The sequence below is a fragment of the Acanthochromis polyacanthus genome, chromosome 20 (assembly GCF_021347895.1).
Source record: "Acanthochromis polyacanthus isolate Apoly-LR-REF ecotype Palm Island chromosome 20, KAUST_Apoly_ChrSc, whole genome shotgun sequence".
Taxonomy (NCBI): domain Eukaryota; kingdom Metazoa; phylum Chordata; class Actinopteri; family Pomacentridae; genus Acanthochromis; species Acanthochromis polyacanthus.
Window position 1 is genome coordinate 26,733,020 of NC_067132.1, and position 19,659 is coordinate 26,752,678.

Below are 19,659 nucleotides of genomic sequence, written 5' to 3' on the forward strand. Positions count from 1 at the left end.
ATTCGCAGTACCCTTTTGATTCCTCATTTCAGACCTACAGAAGCTTTACAACAATGTTTGTAACCACCTAAGGAACAGTTGTTCTTGAAGCATATGCATTGGATTGATTTTATTAACTTTAATGTGCTTTAAGTGCATATTGTGTCAGAAAATGGTTTTAATTGCGACTGAAATTGAATTAGGAGCAAAAGTACTTCTTGTATTATATATTTACATAAAAGATACTGATAAAAACACACCGGTTCATGACATTTAGCCGAAATTCCGCATATTTGCTCTAAACTCTCAAACGAAAAGCTACTTAAAGGCACAAGTTCCAGGAGCCCACAGCAACAAACAGAACTGATGAAGCAGCACCAGCTCCTCTCTCCCTCCAGCTCAGGACAATCAGGCATTTTCACGTCGGCAACAACTAAAAAAAAAAAAAAACCCGAAGTGCAGCCACACTCTTTCCCTTTCCTTCCTCCTCTTCCTGTCATGAGGAGAGTAGAGCTCCTTCACACCTCCTGTAAAAGGCCCGGGGGTGCGATGTTCTCAGATTGTAGTGTTTCTGTTAACACCCCTGCTCAGCTTTACTCACACGATGTTCTACAAGCTCCCTTCAGCGCTGCACACCGCTCATTACAAGTGTACTGTGTATTTTTTTTATTATTTTTTTGCCGTCTTCCATATCGCTCGCTTTGAAGGCCCCTATGGTATTGCCTGGATGTTGGATTTCGTGCCTCTGAATCCCACCTCCCCCCCCTGCATGGCTCCTTCTGATACGAACATCACAGGAATCTTTAAGATCAGCGAGGTCAATTCCGCGAATCTTTTGCAGGAGATGCTTTTTAAGGTATCGATCGGAGCTAATCGATAGCTTTTCACATGCCGCTCATGGCACCTACGCTGCCGCCTTCCATCTGCATCTTGTTTTTATGTATTAGGAAAACCGGCTGCATCTGCCCGCTCGCATTAATGAGCTCGGAAAGGGGAGAAAATAGGCGGATTTATGGTCAGAAAAGGAAACAGAAAAAGCAAAAGCGGCTGTTGTAAGCAGGGTGAGATGGAAAGTTTTACTGGGGATGGAGGGGTGGGGGGTGGGGGGGCAGCGGAAGAAAGAGAGACTGTTTGACTCATGGCTCGACTCCATTATGTTTTGTAAGAGAGAGTGCATTGTGCCACCGCAGACTCTCCCTGAATCGCCAAGCTCAGTTAATCATTGTTGAAGAGCCACAAAAGGCAGCGAAGGGTGGGAGGCGTGGCTGCATTGTCAGCGGGAGGCCGACCCCGGAGAGTGTGTGTGTGTGAATGTACGCAAGTGTTAAGACGAACCCCGCAAGGCTTTCTTGGCAGGACGGCTGACACTTGACCCCACTGCTGCCCTCTTTTTCTGTCTATTCAAGCCGCCCGGTTGGCATTATGAAGTAAAATTAGCTCCCAGCTCTCAGCTCCGCCCCTCAAAGGTCACCCGGGCGTTTTGCTCCGTTTTGTCGCGCCTAATGAGGTGACATGCGACGTAATTATGCTGGCAAAACATTTCACACATCTCCCTTTGCTGCTAATCTCGCCCCACTTCACTTGTTTAAGGAAGGCAGCAGCTGGCGTTTGCCACACAGGCCGCGAGGAGGGAAGGGAAGGTGAGGGGATGAAGGGGTGATCATATGAAAAAGCTTTGCCAGACTTAAGGCAAAGAGGTATTTTCCCACAAGACTGAAGCATTCCTCTCCGTGCTTTCTCGCCCACCAGCAAAACAACACAATTTAAAGCCGCTACGTCGGAAAACGCAGGTATAGAAATTTGTGCCACAATGCAAGAAAAGGGCTGTGTGTTTGTGGAGAAATTGAGTGACAGTGGAGGAGCCGGTGATTGTCAGGGGGAGCAGCTGGCGTGAGAAAATGATGGGCCATATTGTTGTATCATCGTTCTCCGAGTCCACCTGCTGCTCCATTAACTGCGCTCCGACAACAGCCGACTATATCAAACTGTTCCTGCTAGGGAGAGAGGTGAGCGTTTTCCCTTCCAGCCGCGGAGAACAAACGGGGGAAACGACTGCCACAGTACGACTGACAGCAGCTCAGGGAAAGAAAAAGGAAAAAAAAAAAAACCCTCCACAATCTTGCGTTTCAACCGCTGGAGCTTGTTTTTATAGGATTTGTGTCGACTTTGAGGGCGCAGACTGAGATGTCAGGTATCAAACGCTGGCTGTTTGAGATGTTTCCGATTTAAAATATGCAGGTTTTTTGCTGATTTTGGACTCGATCTTGGCTACTTGTGTAAAGACCAATTTGTGGTTTCTACAGACAGCTGCAGACCTGCACATGCTTCTGTAAGAGCACCTGACAGCACAAGAGTTGCTGAGTTTATTGTGTTTGGCTGGACAGCATGAAAAAGTCAGACTTTCTTTCGTATGTCAGATCTCTGCAGACTGCAGAAGACGAATCCTTCAATTGTCTTTAAGATGCGAATTTGAGAAAACGAAGCTACAGGAAAAGTATCTAACTTGAAGTTGTAGCAAAACACTTAATAACAGGACTAAATAATTAATGTAAACAAACATCTGCCATAAAAGTTTGATAATGTGCTATGTAGAGCTGAAATGATGGCTCATAAATCATTTTCCAAGCAAAAGTGCCAAAGGTTAAATCATTTTAGCTTAATAAATGAAAACTCTTTGTTCTGTATGGTTTTAAACTGAATTTTTTGAGGATTTTCGCTCTTGGTTGGATGAAGCAAGTTAATCTGAAGGCATTGTTGAAGCTGTGATGTCCTTTTTCCATTAATATTTTAGCATTCAGGGCGATGGTGAATAGATTCATCTAGAAAATAATCATTACATTGAGTTACAATGCTTTCAAAAACCTTTCTCTCTTCTAAACGAGCCTTTACTCAATGAGAGTGCAAACTACCATGAACTATTAGTCAATGAATTCATCATTTCTCAAGTGAAAGTGCCAAAAGTTAAATTCCAATTGCAAATACATGCTGCTTTCTTTGTCTTACATGATTCTAAATGGAGAATCTTTTGGGTTTAGACTGTTTTCTTGGATGAAACAAGTCAATTTAAGGCATTTTGGAGGTCATCATGGTTATTTGTCATTGTTGTTTTACGATATCAACCAACTTTTTGAGGAAATGAGCATTCACTCCAATTCACTGAGTCAAATTTCCAACTATTATCGATAACTAGTTAATAAATGCATCGTTTTTCAAGAGAAAGTGCCAAAAGTTGACTTGTTTCAGCTTCTCAAATGCAAAAATTAGAGGCTTTTCTCAGCTTACATGGTTTTAAATTGGGGGTCTTTGGGGTTTAGACTGTTAGTTTGATAAAACAAGTTATGTTGAAAACATTTATCATCTTTTGACAGCTATTTTTCAATAATGTTGAATCATTTATAGAAAATGATTAATAGATTACAGTTACAGCGGTGTTATAAGCCTTTCTGTCCACCAAGGTTTCATTCTTTGTTTGAGCTCACCAATTATTAGTTGGTTATTTCATAATTTTTCAAACAAGTTGACTTTTTTAGCTTAATTGCAAAGATTTGCCTCTTTTCTTTATCCTACATCATTTAAAACTGAGTATCTTTGGATTTTATACTGTTGCTTGGATGAAACAAAACATTCTGAAGACATTTCAGAAGTTGCATTTTTCACCATCATTTTACTGTGTAGACCAAATGATTAATGGACCAATCAAGAAAAGAAGCAATGCTTTGAGTTACAGTGCTATTAAAAACCTTTCTCCCAAATCAGTGACTGAGGGTACTGACTATTAGTAAGCATTAGTTGGCAAATTAACATTTCTTCAAGAGAAACTGCCAAAAGTTGACTTGTTTCAACTTTTCAAATGCAAACATCACAGGTTTTTTTCTAAGATTACATGGTTTTAAATTGGGCATCTTTGGGGTTCAGACTGTTAGTTTGATGAAACAAGTTATTTTCAAGACATTTTTCAACTTTTGACAGCTATTTTTCAATTTTATTGAATCATTTATAGCAAATGATGAATAGATTAGTTACAGTAGTATTATAAATGTTTCTGTCCACCAAAGTTTCATTCTTTGCATGAGCTCCCAAACTATCAGCTATTAGTTGGTAAATGCTTCATTTTTTGAGTAAAACTGCCAAAAGTTTACTCATTTTAGATTCTTAAATGCAAAGATTTACATTTTCTTTGTCTTGCACTGTTTAAAACTGAAGATCTTTGGGTTTTATACTGTTGGTTGGATGAAGTGAGTCATTTTGAAGACATTTCAGAAGTTGTAGTGACCATTTTTTTACCAAAATTTTACTGTATAGACCAAATGGTTAATGGACCAATCAAGAAAAAAAAGGAATACTTTGAGTTACAGAGCTGGTAAAAACCCTTCTGTCCACCAAACACCCAAATCAGTGATTGATGGTACTATTATCAACTTTTAGTTGGTAAATTCCCATTTCTTTCAAGAGAAAGTGCTAAAATTTGACTTAGAAAGATTAGATTTTTTTCATGGCTTATATGGTTTTGAGTTGGGTGTCGTTGGGGTTCAGACTATTGGTTGGAGGAAACAAGATATTTATAAGACATTCTAGAAGTTGCGAATCATATTTGTCATTATTTAGTTTTGTAGACCAAATGACAAAAAGATGAACTAGACTAGCCCTCAGTAGATGGCAGAACCACGCCATCTACTGAGGGCTCGTAGATGCGAGTTTCAGTAGATGGCATTAAATACTTGCATATGACTCTGTATCAATTTTGATCATCCTACGTATCTCCCTTCCTACTTGATCTGCTGACCTGTAACTCCACAACTGAGCAGGGGACCTTAGACTGATCTTCAGTGCCAAGTTTGATTATCCTGACTTCAGCACTTAAAGAGATATCGGACCGGACATACACACATACATACATACATACATACCCACATGCATACTTGCCCAGCCAGATACCGCACCAAATGCAGCAACCCTGCTGATGTATGTCAGGCGTAGTTAATGAAGCAAATCCCCATCATGTCTAGTGACCTCAAGTTGACTGAGTGAGGTTAGCAGGACTGTGTGTGGCACATTAGCATGGGTTGGACCATTTTAAGTGCTATGTGGAGCATTATTAAGTGTTAATTTCACAGTGGCCATGTCTGTGCTGCACTCACCTCGGCTCTAAAAAGAGGCCTCCCAGACTGTGGAAAAGGTCCTTTAAAAACTGGGTGGACCCATGAAAATGGTTCCCACCCACCCCGGTAGGGCGAAACGTCACGGCCAATTTGTTAATCACAATTGATTTTGCACGGTGGAAACTGAAAGGAGGCTCTGTGCATCTCCGACCCGGGCGATTGGGGAGCTGCATCGATGCACTTTTTTGGTGGGATGAGAAAGCGTCTTTCAATAAACCGAGCACAATAAGCCGAGCGGCTGCCGGTTTGCGAAGTGCAGGAGGGTTTTTCTGAATCTAATTTCGCTTCCCAGGCCGAGTGCGGAGCGTGACAAGCTACACTCCTCAACCAAGCGTAGTTTTTTAATTTCTGAATGCTAATGTTTATTTACTTATTTACACATAATTAAACCGAGACTCTTCTGCTGCCGCTTCTTCTAACTTTTAATAAGCAGGCTTATTTTTTTTTCTCCCAGTGTGGCCTGTGGTGTGTTTTATTTTTTTCCCCTTTTTGTGCAGATGAAATGACCAGGTCTGGTGGTTTTCTGAAGCAAAAAAAAAAGGGTGTATTGCCTGCAGCAAGGACCCAGTTTCTCTCAGCTGGCTCAGAGGGCGAGATGGCAGCCTTCAAAGGCAAAGGAAGGCTGAGGGAGGTGCACGTTCTGGCCAAACTCTCTCAAGATCACACAGTTGTTTGTTGTGCGGGGGTATGAATATGAGTTCGCAGCGTGCCATGTGTGGTTGCTACCCTCTATTCGTCCTCGTTCTCTCTAACCCCAGCCCCCCTCAGGACAGAGTCACTGGCATGGGGAGGGCTTTGAACCTGCCTCTCTAATTGTGGGGAGCTCCCCGGGCTTCATCATGTGCAGCTGTGAACCCCGCCACCACCGCTGCGCTCCCACCACTGCTCCCTCCCCGCCGCTTCCATTACTGTAAGGTGTTTTTAATTACTCGTCCCCTCCCTCCCGCTCTATAGCTGCCTTTTTTTGTGTGCCGCCTGAGCTTCACAACTCCTCCCGTTTCGAGAAATTCATCCAACATCTGTGCTGCTGCGAACTTATTTTTAGTTTCCTCTCCTGATTCCTTAATCCTGGTTCTGGCCTCGTCTCTTTCCCCAATAGTCCATTCATCGCTCGCCATAAAAGGGAGCCTTGTCATTTATGGAGAAATTAAATCACACAAACTGGCATTCATCCCAGCCACTGGTGCATGGAAGTGATGTCACCGTGCATAAGCGTCATCTGGAAAACTTTGCAATCAGTGTCACAAATTAAAACAGCGGCGTCTTTAAGAGGGCGGGGGCGGATCCTTTCAAATCAATATCGAATCTCTTCTGGGATTTTTTTTTTTTTGTCTGGGAGGAGATTTACGGTGCTCTCTCCTCTCCTGGAAATGTCATTTAAGATGCGTCAACGACAAGAAACCCCCTGAAAGGTGTTGTTAATATGGAGGCCCGCGCACAATGCTCATCTTTCAGAGTATCCCCTTCACCGCCTCTGGCTGATAATGGCCAGAAAAAGTCTGGGCGAGAGTGCACACATGCCAATCTACTACCTTATTTGTCAGCTGGAGCTTACAAGACAGGCGATAGCTTAATGGGTTTGATAGTAAGGGAAGAGGCGAAGGGGAAGGAAAAAAAGTCTTTATCTTGAGAAACTAGAACCCTTTCTGAGGCTGTGGAATGAGGTCTGAATGCCAAACGGAGGTCCGTAAAAAAGCAGATAGGCATTCCTCTCCTTCAGCGCGGCTTGTTTGAAGTAGCGACAGTGCAGACGTGCTGAGAATCGCAGCCTCAGAAAGTTTTTTAATGTCCCAACCCTGCCTCCTGGTTCTCTTCAGATATTCACCGTGACCTACTTTTGACAGCCAGACATGTTTGTTTCTCTAAACACTGCTTATCAATTAAAAAAGAAGAAAAGAATCGATTGGGTATTCTTCACTTACAGCCGAGAAATCCCTGCAGCTCTTACTGTAGCTCGTTTTATTGGCACTGTTCAAAACGTGACCGGTGAAAGTCAAGTAAAAAAAAAAAAAAAGCCTTACCTTTCTGCTTTTCAACTTTACTCCTCCTTATGTGGGAAAAATTCTCCTCCTCTTATCTCTTTGTTCTTCTTTTTCCCTGCACGCTCGCTAAATTTCCCCCCTCTTCTGCAAAAAAAAGTTGTGAAAGCCGCTGCCTGCAGAGCATCAGTTTCCCTAAAGTCACCTTGAGTCCACGCTGCCTCTCTCTGGCTGGCCTCTTTGTAAAGTTCCCTCCGTGCACTATTATATAAAAATAAATATATGTCTTCTCGTGCTGCCTCTGCTCTGTTGCTGCCTCTCATGCCTGTCTGCACACTCTCATCCCCGAGTTGTTGCCTATCTGGGGACCCAATCAGGCTAAAGGACCAATTGTCCCTCTCTTTACAATCAGTGGGACGACCTCCCCCCCACCAGGCTCCGGCGTAATCCAACAATCTACAACCTCAGGCATGTGGATGGAGAAGAGGTGGAGTAAGAAGAAGAGGGAGGGGAGTTGGATTGACAGCAGGAATGGGGGGAAATTACTGCGAGAGGGGGGTGTCAAATCAGGAGAAGTGAGGCACGGAGGTGGTAGATAGCGAGCGGTGGAGAGTAGAGCTCCGGCTTTTCTTTCATCCCGGGGGCATTTGCAAGTGAATAAAGTGACCAGCGTGGTGGGGAAAAGCTCTGGAGATTGCTAAGGGTGCAGGATCACTGACCAGCCAAGTAGAAAAAGGATGAAGGGGGTAAAAGAAAGAAAGACGAAGGCAAGAAAAAAATCACCTTCCCTCTCACGAACCTGCCTTAATGCATTTTAATGAGCCGGTGTTGTACACGGCCGGATCTGTGGAGGGATTTATGGGCATAAAAGATGAAGCTTTAAACTGCATTATATTCCGCTGCTTGCCCGGTCAGAGTCAAAGCAATTAGTTTTCCAAATTGGCAAAAAGATCCAGAAAAATTAAGGACGCACGCCAACACACACAATGAGCGCGGCGGAAGATTAGTCATGGTCACGGAGATCTGATCCCTGTTTAGCGGCGAGCGAAGAAAATAGCAGTGTTTCATTTAAGCAATCATGGAATTAATGCAGCAAAAAGAGCTTTTTCAGAGCCGAGTCATATTTCTCCTCAGGAGAAGGACGAGGGAAAGTGAAATCATATTGGGGATGTACTCAACCATGTTAAAACAGAAATGAGAATATATTACACAGAAAGTGTTCGAGGCGGCTGCTTGTGTTCATATTTTGTGTTTTTCATTACGCCGTCTGAACTGTTTCCATATTATGTTTACAGACAAAATAATGCGACGGGGGCTTCAGACAGCAGCGAGTAAAGTTTCTCCACTATTTGCAGCCCGCCGGGACGACTTTGCTCTTTTTTCTTTCCACTTGACAGCCCTTTGACTCTCCTTAATCTTCCTGACAGAGTAATTTGGTGTGTTGTACGGCTCTAAAAATACAGATGAAGGCTGTTGTCACCCACCGAGCCAGATGGTCAAAAGGTTGTACCTCTCCATTGGTTCAATATGTTTTTTCTTTCTCCCACTCTGTCCCTTTCAATATGTCTTCTTTCTCATTTGGCAGGTCATTCTTCTTCACCGCTGCTCTCCCCTCCCTTTCCTCGCTGTCTTTGTCTCTTTGAAGACCTGACTGGTTAGCGCCCCGGCCAATCTGTTAGCAAATGCTTGACTGGACCCCCAGAATAAAAAAAAAAAGAGGCAGGGGCTCCCTCTTTGTGGCATTCAGGCCTATTGAACGGCACCTTCCATCCCTGTGGCAGAGCCGGGGTTATAATTGGCAGAACAAATTGAACCTATAGTGCTTATAGAAGGGCTTCTGTCTGCTAAAGCTGTTTTGGTGGCGGACGTCTGGAAAACAAGTCCCACCGGGTCGCCTCACAAAGGGCCCGATCCGCCGTAGAAATAGATTGGATACAGTTGTGTTCTGCTGTTGCTGGACTTTGGTTTTGTGGTGATATGCGGCATGTTTCAGGGGACACGGTGCTTTCATGGACCCGGCCCAGAACGCCTCCTCTGGAGGTTTTAGTGAAGCCGTGACATGTTCTGTCACCTCAGAGTACCTTTTACACGACTTACAACCAACTTTTGAGCTCTTTCATGAGGAAAGCAGATTTCATGCTTGTTAGGCTTACATCAAGGTTTCCTCATCACTCCATTAATCACACTTGTTTTCTGGTTTTGTTTATCCCTAAGCAGGCATTTAATATCCACCGGCTCTAATGTTAAATTCAATCCACACATAGACAGTGTTGGTGGGTGATGAGGCATCCAGATGTAGTAAAACAATTTATTATCCTTTTATTTATTATTTTTGAACCACTTTACTTTACAAAACTCTTTGAGATGTCAGTGTGACTCTAATTTTGTGCTATTTCGTCCAACCAACAGTGCAAAAGTCAAAAATTTTGCACATTTTGATGTATGGCATTCGAAAAAAACTGATGAAAATACGTAAATAGTGTCATGGAAAAACTTCTTCTAAGAAACTACAAGTATCTTCTGCACTCTGACTCAAATTCCAAAGCAACCAACTAAAACTCGGGCAAAGATGTAGATTTTTTTATTTCAGTGAAGTACAGCAAGCTGAGGCTGATGTACAAACATAGACACTGATTCTGAGTGGAAAACCCACATCTTACTATGCTCTAGTTAGTGGTATCTAATATCTTAATTCATGATGTTCACCTCTTCATTTCTTTCTAGGAATTATCCAGTGTCTTTTAGTTTTGTTGTTACATAAACATGACTTTATTGTTGGCAATAATTTAGTCTAAAATTAGCTTTTGGACACTTAATATGACGCTATAGTGGTCTCCAGGTGGTTGATGGTGATTGCTGTCTTATTGCGCTCTAAAACTTCATTTCCTGTAAACTGCTTGTACTTGGATTAAAATCGTCTACCCTTTAATTCACTTAGTTATATTTTTACTGTACATCGTACCTCTGACATGCCTTCATTTTACTGATTTCTTGAGTTGTTAAGCTGGTTTTCATCGATCGGTGTTAATAATGCTATAAATCTGTGAGCACTTTGCACATACATGAACTTAGGCCTGATTGTCTGCTCATCTCTAGCAGAAATGTGACTAAAAATGGCTGAGATTTATCAATTCTGTCCTAGTTTCTCACTACTCTCACACTTGTTTGCAGAGCTGGAGTCATTAAGCATCACAGAAGACTTTGTCATGATGCCCCTTTACTAACCCTAACCCAACACTAAAGTGCCCACTTTCTCTGGTTTCTACAGTGTAAAACAGTAAAAGGCTCCACCTTGTGTTAAAAATGAGTACTACAGTTGATCTACAATACTTTAAGTGTGTATTATCTCTGAAAATACTATCATTTATTGGCAGATAATATGTATTAAGAGGTCCGAATTGGATCCTTACTTTACCAGGCCTAGCTTTGAATTGAAATGAGGACACAGAACACAAAAATTAAACCAAAGTTGTTTAGTTTCTGCTTTTCAATGTGCTGTGAAAGTTCAAGTAACATGAAACCTCAATAGATTTGAAGAGAGTGGGGGGAAAAAACAAGCTTATTTGCTGTTGTAAGTGTAATGTCTCAAGTTTTACAGACTTCTTTAACCATTTGATGCACAAAATGGGTCAAAAGTGACCCAAATCCAATGGAAAATGAGTATCTCCTGACCCACACTGTGCATCAAAGGGTTAACGATGTTTCATGAAGAAAAATGGTGGTGCCACATCTTCTCACCCATGACACGATCTTTATATTTTTTTCTTGCAAGCCACACAGACCTCTACAAAGCACAGGATCACCTACTGAAAACAGGTTTCTACCATTTCCATTACTGCCACCACATAAAGAGATTTCAGAGGTGTGGAGCCAGAGAAAACAGAGAATGCTCAACTTAATCAACATCCCTGACCAGCTCTCCCAAGATTAAAAGTTAAATGAGCTCTTCATAGCGCTGCGTATCAAATGGGCATTAAAAATAATGACCGTTAGCTCCATCGGACTTCATCAGAACTACAGAGCGGGAAGGTAATACCCTCACTTATCATGCAACGGCCTTCAGATGGAACAGCCTAAACAAAATCCCAGCCGGTCTCATTCGTCGTATCACTTCGCCACCACAACCACCGCTAGGGGAAAAGCATGAAAGAGGGTTAGGTTTCAGAAGAGCGAGATGAGAGAGCTCCAGAGAGAGGGAGCAAAGCCTCCATGTCATCTAAGATAAGAGGAGCAGCTCTCTTCCCTTCTGCCTGAGATTAAAAATGGCATGGAGCAGAACAAGCCCGAGTACAAAGAGCTCCTCTCTGTCTTTGGGGTGCGCAGTCGAGCCTTTTCATGTCTGATTTTTGGCTACGGGTCGAAAACAAAGGGAAATTAGACGATGGGAAGTCATCGTGTCTTTTGTTCGAGTCGGTTGGCGGGGGGAAAACACACGTGAAGGAGGATTTGTATACACAGTCCAAGTTTGCGGTAACCTTTACAGTAATTGGTGGAAAAGACAAAAATAAAGATGTTTGCCCTTAATTGTGAGACATGAGAATTGGCACAGGGGTCGGAGGAGTGAACCGTGACATTAAGTGCCTGCCTGGCTTCATCCGAGCTGCTTTGTGTCGAGACAAACTCGGGATCCCATTTTTCTGGTGACCTTTTCACCGGTTTTGCCCCCCTTCGGCTTCATCTCTCGTGTCGGAGCTACGCCACCTCAGCAGGGGTATTGACTTTCACTCCGCCTCCGATAAACTTTGCTCGCTGCCGAAGCCTCCGCCGTGACGGGAGGCGGCATTCTGTTTGGGATAAAAGACTCCCCGGGCCGTTTGATGCGGTATTCCAGCGTGGATAGGCAGGGACTTGGCCTTGATGAGCTGACAGGAGCCGAGGCGACGCGGGGCCTCGAAGCAGCAGGACCACAAAAACCTCAGGAGCAGCTCTGATATTTACCCCGCCCTGTTCTGTCATACCCCATAACCTCGACTCCCTGCCCCGTCCCCGTGACCCTATTAGTGCCGCCGAATCTGAAATGAAAGACTGGAGCGACTCTCCTTTTTTTTTTTTTTTTTTTTGAAGTCGAAAAATTAGGGCCGTACGTCGCGACTGACGCAACGAGGCAAAAACACAAATGCACGCAGGACATGAGACGCCTGAATTATGAATGCATTCTGTCTGCTGTGTTGTTGCTGCTTAATTATTTACACGCAAGTCAACAAAAATGAATGTAAAAAAGAAGAAAGGAAAACATGTTTCTCCAAATGAAAAATAGCATCCCCCTTCCAGAGAGTTTAACTCTGCAGCGTTCGGAACCTTTTGCAGGCACAGAATATGATTTTCTGCTGAACTTATTCAACCCTTTGAACTCCAAAAGCCACCGGTGAGTTTGAAGGGCAAAATAACACGCTTTTATCAGAGCCAGAAACTCTAAAAACAGAAGGTATTGTTGGATTTCTTTCTTTCTTTCTTTTTTTTTTAGCTTTCCTTGGTCTTTGACATGCTATTCAGTCGAGGGACTTTACCAAATCTAAGCTCAAAATCACTTTATTCTGCATGTCTCACTTTAAAGAATCGACAAAAATAAAGTGTTGGCTCGAAGCACAATTTCTGAAACCGGAAAAATTCTGCAAGGACAAAGCTGTTATTGACTTAACAGCAACTTAAAAGCATAATCATAACAATTCTGCATTTGTTTGTCTTTGTTCATGACATAAGGCTTAAAACTGTTTCATACAAAGACGAAATTTTCCAAATTACCTCGAGTTCTAGTTGTTAGTTCTTGAGCTGTTTTCAATGAGCTTTATATTAAAGTGAAAAATGAATCCACAGTGAATAAGAATGTGACCTACTGAACTCCAAAAAACACAGTCAGTTTTGAAATACACGTTTTCTTTTTAAGAAGTCCCTAAAATTACACAATTTATCAGAGCCAGAAACGACAAAAGCAAAGAAAATCCTTGGATTTTCATCTGTCTAACACTCCTTGGTCTTTGACATGCTGCCTGGTTGGTAAACATATTCAGATTTTAGCTCAAAGAGATGATGTTTAATCAGAATCTTGCAGGTCTCATTTACAAAAAAAATTGCCAAAAATGAAGCGTTTTCTTGAAGAACTATCTCTGAAACCAAAGAATTCTGCACTTAACACAAACACAAAACTGTTCTGGACTTAATGGTGACCATCAGTATAATTATTTTAAAAAAATCTGCATTTGTTTCTTTGTTAGATTTTTTTTTTTTACAAGGAGGGTATACGAACTAGACCTTTCTGAGTTCTCTCTACTTCAGCCATGGTTGTGCTGTTTCCATAGAGGTGCAGGACTTTAAATTGCAGTGAAACATGAGTAAACGGTGAGCAATAATGGAGCAAAGAAACACAGCATTGGTAGTGTTTGAAATCCTTTGTAATTATCGAAGATGGATTTTCTTCTGAACTTATTTAATCCTCTGGACTCCAGAAGCCACCTGTGGGTTTAAAAGGTGTGTTTTCTTTTAAAAAGTCACCAAAATGATACATTTAACTGAGCTACAAAGTACAAAAACAAGAGAAATCGTTGGACTTTTCGCTGTGGGGCACACTTTGGTCTTTGACATGCTGCCTGGCTGAGAAACGTGATCAAATTTTAGCTGAAAATTGTGATATTTAGTGTCTCCATTTCAAAAAAATCACCAAAAATAAGCGATGTACTCCACAGTCTTTAAACAACTAAAAATGCTGTGCTTCTTGGCACAACCACAAAGGTATTATTGACTTAACTGCAACCAACAATCATGTAACAAAAAATTTGGGACTCTTTGATTGAACTGGAGGCAGTGTTGACAGAGCAGATAAAAGTGTGTGAAATTTTAAAAATACAAATAATAAAATGTCTATAGTATGTGTGGCTTGTTAGTAAGACCTGTTAGTAAGACGTCTTTTGTCATTTTGTGTTTGGCTTTGTTTTTTTCTATCTCGTTTTTTTGTTTTGTCTCGTTTGTTGTTTTGTGTCTTTTCTTGTCTCGCTTGTTATTTGTCCATTTTTTGTGGCTTTGTCTTGTTTTTTAGTTGTTTTTTGTCTGACTTTTGTCGTTTCTCTCATGTTTTTTGTCGTTTTGTTTCCTTTTGTCACGCTTGTTTTTCTTATGTTTGTCCATTTTTTTTGCTGCTTTGTAATATTTCGTCTTGTTTTTGTTGTTTTTCTTTGCCAGACTTTCGTCGTTTTGATCGTAAAGTAAAATACTGTATCCAATTCCAGACACCTGTGACTAAATGTTTTGTGCCTTTGTAAACACTCTGTGATCTGTAGGTTGTAATGTGTAAATGATAGACTTAAGAAGTTTCAGATTGTTCATGATGTTTCGTAAAAAGATAGTTCCTTAAATGTGAACATTTTTAGAACGTACCTTTGGAGTTGTGGTTTATAGGTGGTTATGCTGTGATTTTACTGGTCACTTGAGATCAAATTGGGCTGAATGCGGCCCCTGAACTAAAGTGAGTTTAACACCTCTGGCACAGAAACTGAACTTATTTGATCTCATGGACAAATATCTGTGGTTCAGACAGGCTTGTGCCAGGTAGAAACTGCACGCGACTCGCATCGGCGGGTTTGACTACGTCCGAGTTCCTGCCGTCACTTCCCAGAGTCAATAGAATAACAATTAGAGGGAGTGTGTGCGCTCCATTACATGTTTAGTATGCGGGGGGTGTATGCACAGGCAGCCACAGCTATCCAGAAACAAACATTCTCTGGATAAATGTCTCCTTTGTTGGCTTTCTGCGTGTGTGTAGTTCTACACTGATCTAGTGATCAGAGGAAGAAATAGTTCAGCGGGGGTTTAAACAACACCGTCCGACACTCCACCCTTCTGCTTCCACCTCCAAACAAACCTGCCTTATCACAGCGGAATATAAAAATAAACCGGCTCTTTCCGGAGATTCGTACGTGAAAATTTGTCTTTTTCCGGTCAAATAAACACAGTAAATCCAAACAGACGGGGAAGAGCAGGAGCTACAGCAGGAAGAGGTTTATTGGTTCCATTATAATCATCTAAAAGTCGCTGTAGATGAAGCTGGCGCCTGGCGCCGTCCGACTCCTCATTACCTACCAGTGCATGAAAAAATCAATTAGGACAGAAGTCCTCCCTCCACCTGGAGTCAGACTCCGGCACTTGGTCAAATAGCGTGAGGGAAAATATTATTTCCTCTGTCACCTGGCAACTAAAAGCTTCAAAGGAACTGCTCAGCTCAGAAGGTCTTGGATACGCGAAACCTGTTCTGTGCTTCATTCTTGCGGCTGTGCTTCCTGGAGGTCAGAGGTTCCTGGACTGTAGCCGGGAACCCTTTTATCAAAGAACATGACTTTTTCATCAGTGCACTTAGCGATTAAAACCCCCGAATGGCCGGCTTCACAGGGATAAAACATACATGTGTTCGTTTCATGTGAGTCTCTGTAAGCAAGCCTCTGTGCAACCTCATCTGAGCGTTTGTCGAGACTGCATTTGCATTAAACATGCTGTATGAACTGTGGAGGGATAACAAGGCAGAGAGAGGAGTGGAGCCCAACACTGGACTGATCAGATAGAAATGACAGAGTGGGAAGAAATTTCAGTTTACAATGTGATAAATCCAAGAAATGTTCTATTTTTAGTCTGAAATGTTGTGTACAAATATTTAAATTGAGGTTGTACAGCAACATTATTATATTTACTTAGTTAAGGCTTGTTGTGCTAGTGGATTTGCGCTAAATGCTAATGTTAGCATGGTCAAAAACTTGAGTACAAGATCTTTAAATGCAAACGAACATCCATCACATTCAAGCTGAATTAGTTAAATCTCTGTATTCAGTAGTTTACCTTAGTTTTAAATCTGTTTTTTGTGGTAGTATTTTCATTATCAAGTTGACTCCTTAATTTTCTGGTGTGTTATTGTATTAGCATGCAATATTTCATAACTTCCTCACTCTGTTTACTTATTCTATGTAATGTATCATATTTTTTTTCTTTCCTAATTGATTTTTGTCAACAATATCTGGCAAAACCATTTTTCTTCAGGAGTAGTAAAGTTTTGTTATCATATTCCAGTGCTAGCAGGGCTAGGCTAGCATTAGCTCTGCTTTAATACAATTTTCAACAAACTTTGAAGCAGAATGTTGTGAGAAAATATGTAAATGAAATGCAAAATAGACCGGTTTCCATTAACTTCCCTGGAGTGAATAAACTATATGTAGTCATCAGAAGGTGGTGCTATAAGCTACATAGCTGTAATGAACAGAGTAGAAGCCAGAAACTAAGCTAGCTGATGCCAACTGCTAATAAACCTACAAGAAAAGAACAATAAAAACAGGAAGGTTCATCAACAAGAATGTTTCTCCCAACATTGATGTTAACCAGATATATTTATTTTTTTACGTTATGTTGCTTAATATATTGTGAAAAAATGATGTACTCACGTTGAATTCTCAGTTTAACATTTTTTACTGCAGTACAACCAACCTTTTCCATCAGTAAATTTGTTAGCACTAACAGCTAGCTAAATATCTAGCTTCTACTCTTGAGAAAAAGCTAATATTAGCATGGATTAGCAACCCTGTTACTGTGATTAGAGTAGGGTTAGCAAACAAAAGAAACATGGAGTATAAACTGTACCATCGCTGCTGTTTTGTGTCAAATTTTTTTGTCATTTTCAATCTTTTTTGTGGTTTTCTGTCTCATTTTTTGTCATTTTCAGTCTTTTATGTTTTCTGTCAATTTTTTTGTCATTTTCAGTCTTTTCTGCTGCTTTTTTCTCAGTTTTGTCAATTTAAGTATTTGTTTTTCTGTCTCGTTTTTTTTTTTTTTTTTTTTTTGTCATTTTCAATCTTTTCAGCTAGTGTGACTCCAAAATTCAGCTTTTTTTCCAAGGGCACTCTCACCTAGACCTTTTCCAGCCCTCATTTTAGTTTTACTCTGATAGATCTGCTCATACAAAAGCTGCCTAATTCTTTCCATTTAAATGACTTTTTCAGGTAATAATAGCCAAACTTAACACTTAAATTAAGCCCAAGGATGAATAAATAACAGCTTCTTTTCATTCCGACTTTCCAACAAGTGAATTGACTTTTTATCTTGTATCTCCCTGAATGGTGGGTTAGACGTATTATTAGTCTGCTCAGGAAACAGAAAAAGGAAATGGAGAAATCAGAAGAAAGTGAGGAAACAAAGGTTTAAGTGGCTGTCAGTGAAATCTGGCACCTGTTTTTCTTGCTGATTTAATAATGTTCCTATTAACGCTGCGCTGAGGTGGCAACCCAGGGGTAGGTGACAAACTGATCTGAAATCATCTCGCTCCCACTGCTCTAATGACTCCACCGCTGAGCTCGGCTCCACTCTGAGGGAGGAATCAGGGTCGCCGAATCCGGAGGCGTTGGAGAGACGTCACCATCACTTATTTCTAAAGGAGAGTCATTTCCCCCCCCCCCCCCCTCTGTGGGTGATAGACAGCCGCTGAAAGCAAAGGAGAATTTTAATACCTCATTTACGGAGCTGACAAAAACTATCCCTGAGAACGTGAAAACATTTGGTATCGACGAACGCAGAAGAAAGCGGTCCGGCGCTCCCAAAGTCGGAATTAATTGCCGTCACTTCTGCCGCTGCCGTGAATGAGCTTCTGAAGATGTGACACTTCTGGGACTGATCTGGGCATTATCTGCACGAAAATTAATCCAGAATTCAGCCCCACAACGCACAAAAACGGGATAATGTGACACCTTCACGTTCACCGAACTGACATCTGCAAATTTAGTAGAGATGCTGCAGCCAGAAAGTCAGTGTGACACAGAATATTAGGAGCAGAATGTACGTTAGTGTCAATGTATTTTAAAGTTCAAGCCTGGAAAAAGAAGTGACACACTATAAAAACCACAGAACTGTCTCCTGTACCTATTTAATACTGGCAAATTTCATTACAGGAAAGCCAATAAAATCCAACTATGAAAGAAACATCACTGACAGAAGATTGAAGTTTTCATTTTACAGTTTATTCTGCAGTGGAGCTGTAGCTTCCTTTTCCTAAAAGTATTTATTAGCAGCTAAATCTCAGGTTTTTGGTGACACCCAATTGCTGCATTAATGTTTAACTCATTCCAGGCTTTGGTCAGTTCGCCATAATCTCACTTTTGTCAAATTTTTGTAGCCGTAATGAGAACGTTGTGCTCACTGAATCGGTTTCTGGAAAACGTGTCTACAGGAAGAAACACGAAATAGTTGAGCCAAAGTTAAGCTTCAGGCATTTCAAGATAAGTTGACTTTGGCGGGTCAAATGGGAGCAGGAGGTTGGTCCACAAACGTTAATTAATTGATGTGTTAATTCAGATTGCCAGTGTTTGTTTAGCTGCCCTGGGGGCTTGTTTAAAGAGCAACTTGCAGATTGATTTTTTTCACTTAATATATACTTATAAATGATTGTTTGAAAAGCCAATGCATGGTTTAATGTTTGAGAAGGCATAAAGAAGTTTTTCAGGGGTGTTTTTCCACAATGTGTTGAACTACATTTCAGTACGAAGTCGTTTCTACGCATTGCTGAATTATTGTTTGTGCAGGTTGAACAGCTAGTTAGCTTTAATGTAGGAGAGGAGTTCAGACTTCAATGCTGCATCTATAACAAAAATTGTGGTTGTGTGCATTTTAAACAGAAGTGGGGTTTCTAGTGGATTATCTAAGTCAGGGCGTTCAAAATCGATGGCTAATTTGGATAGTTTGATGCATACAGTTGGGTCAGGTCCACCATCAGCAGCAGGTTCAGGTATTTCTTCTGTTCCTGGACTCTAGCACTCACCAGGCTCATAATTATCTAGCTGTAACATACATGGTTCTAAAGTTTGGGGACACCAAAGCAATTCCATGTTTTCCATTAGCTAACACAATGTAGCATTAGAACACAGGAGTGATGGTTGCTGGAAATGTTCCTCTGCACCCCATGGAGATAATCCATTAAAAATTTCCAGCTAGAATAGTCATTTACCACATTAACAATGTCTAGACTGGATTTCTGATTAATTTGATGTTGTTTTCATTGAAAAAAACTGCTTTTCTTCCAACAATACGGACATTTCTAAGTGACTCCAAACTATTAAATGGTAGTGTATGTCTATGAATATACATTTTCCACCTGTTTAGTGTGAAATGCAGCTCTAGGATCCATATTTTTATCGTTAAACTGGACCTAGCTTGACTACTGCTATAACAATTTCAAAATCTACTGTAAAACCCAACTAATTTTTCTTTACATTAACATGTGTTCATGGTGGTCGCCAACCTATAAGTTGCTGTTTAAAGATGTTTTTTGCCCTTTTGGTACTCAGTACCATACATATGAGCCCAAGACCCATTGAATGTCAACGTTGCGTGTTGCACTGTTTTTCTGTGCATGAAAACAAAAGCAACAGCAATCTGAAGTGGTACTCTATCGTAAAGTTAACTATAGGAGCTACATGCAAGTGTTGAATTGATGAAGCTAAACTCAAAGCACCCTAAAATTTGTGTTATCTGAAGTGTTTGCATTTTCAGAATGTCAGCGGGTTGCCACAGCTCAGCACTTGACT

At 41.2% G+C, this 19,659-nt stretch overlaps 1 protein-coding gene across 2 annotated transcripts in view; it reads right to left on the minus strand.

Moving 5' to 3' along the window:
- The window catches only part of LOC110964298 (cadherin-20), a 108,297-nt gene that overhangs the window by 34,604 nt on the left and 54,034 nt on the right, over positions 1–19,659 (minus strand). The window contains exon 1 of one of the 2 annotated variants that reach the window (XM_051940499.1): positions 7,160–7,533. The exons of the other annotated variant lie outside the window; for it this stretch is intronic. The gene's annotated coding sequence lies outside the window, so the exon portion shown is untranslated. Of the gene's footprint in view, positions 1–7,159; positions 7,534–19,659 lie in introns of those variants that run through there. 2 annotated transcript variants of the gene reach the window in all.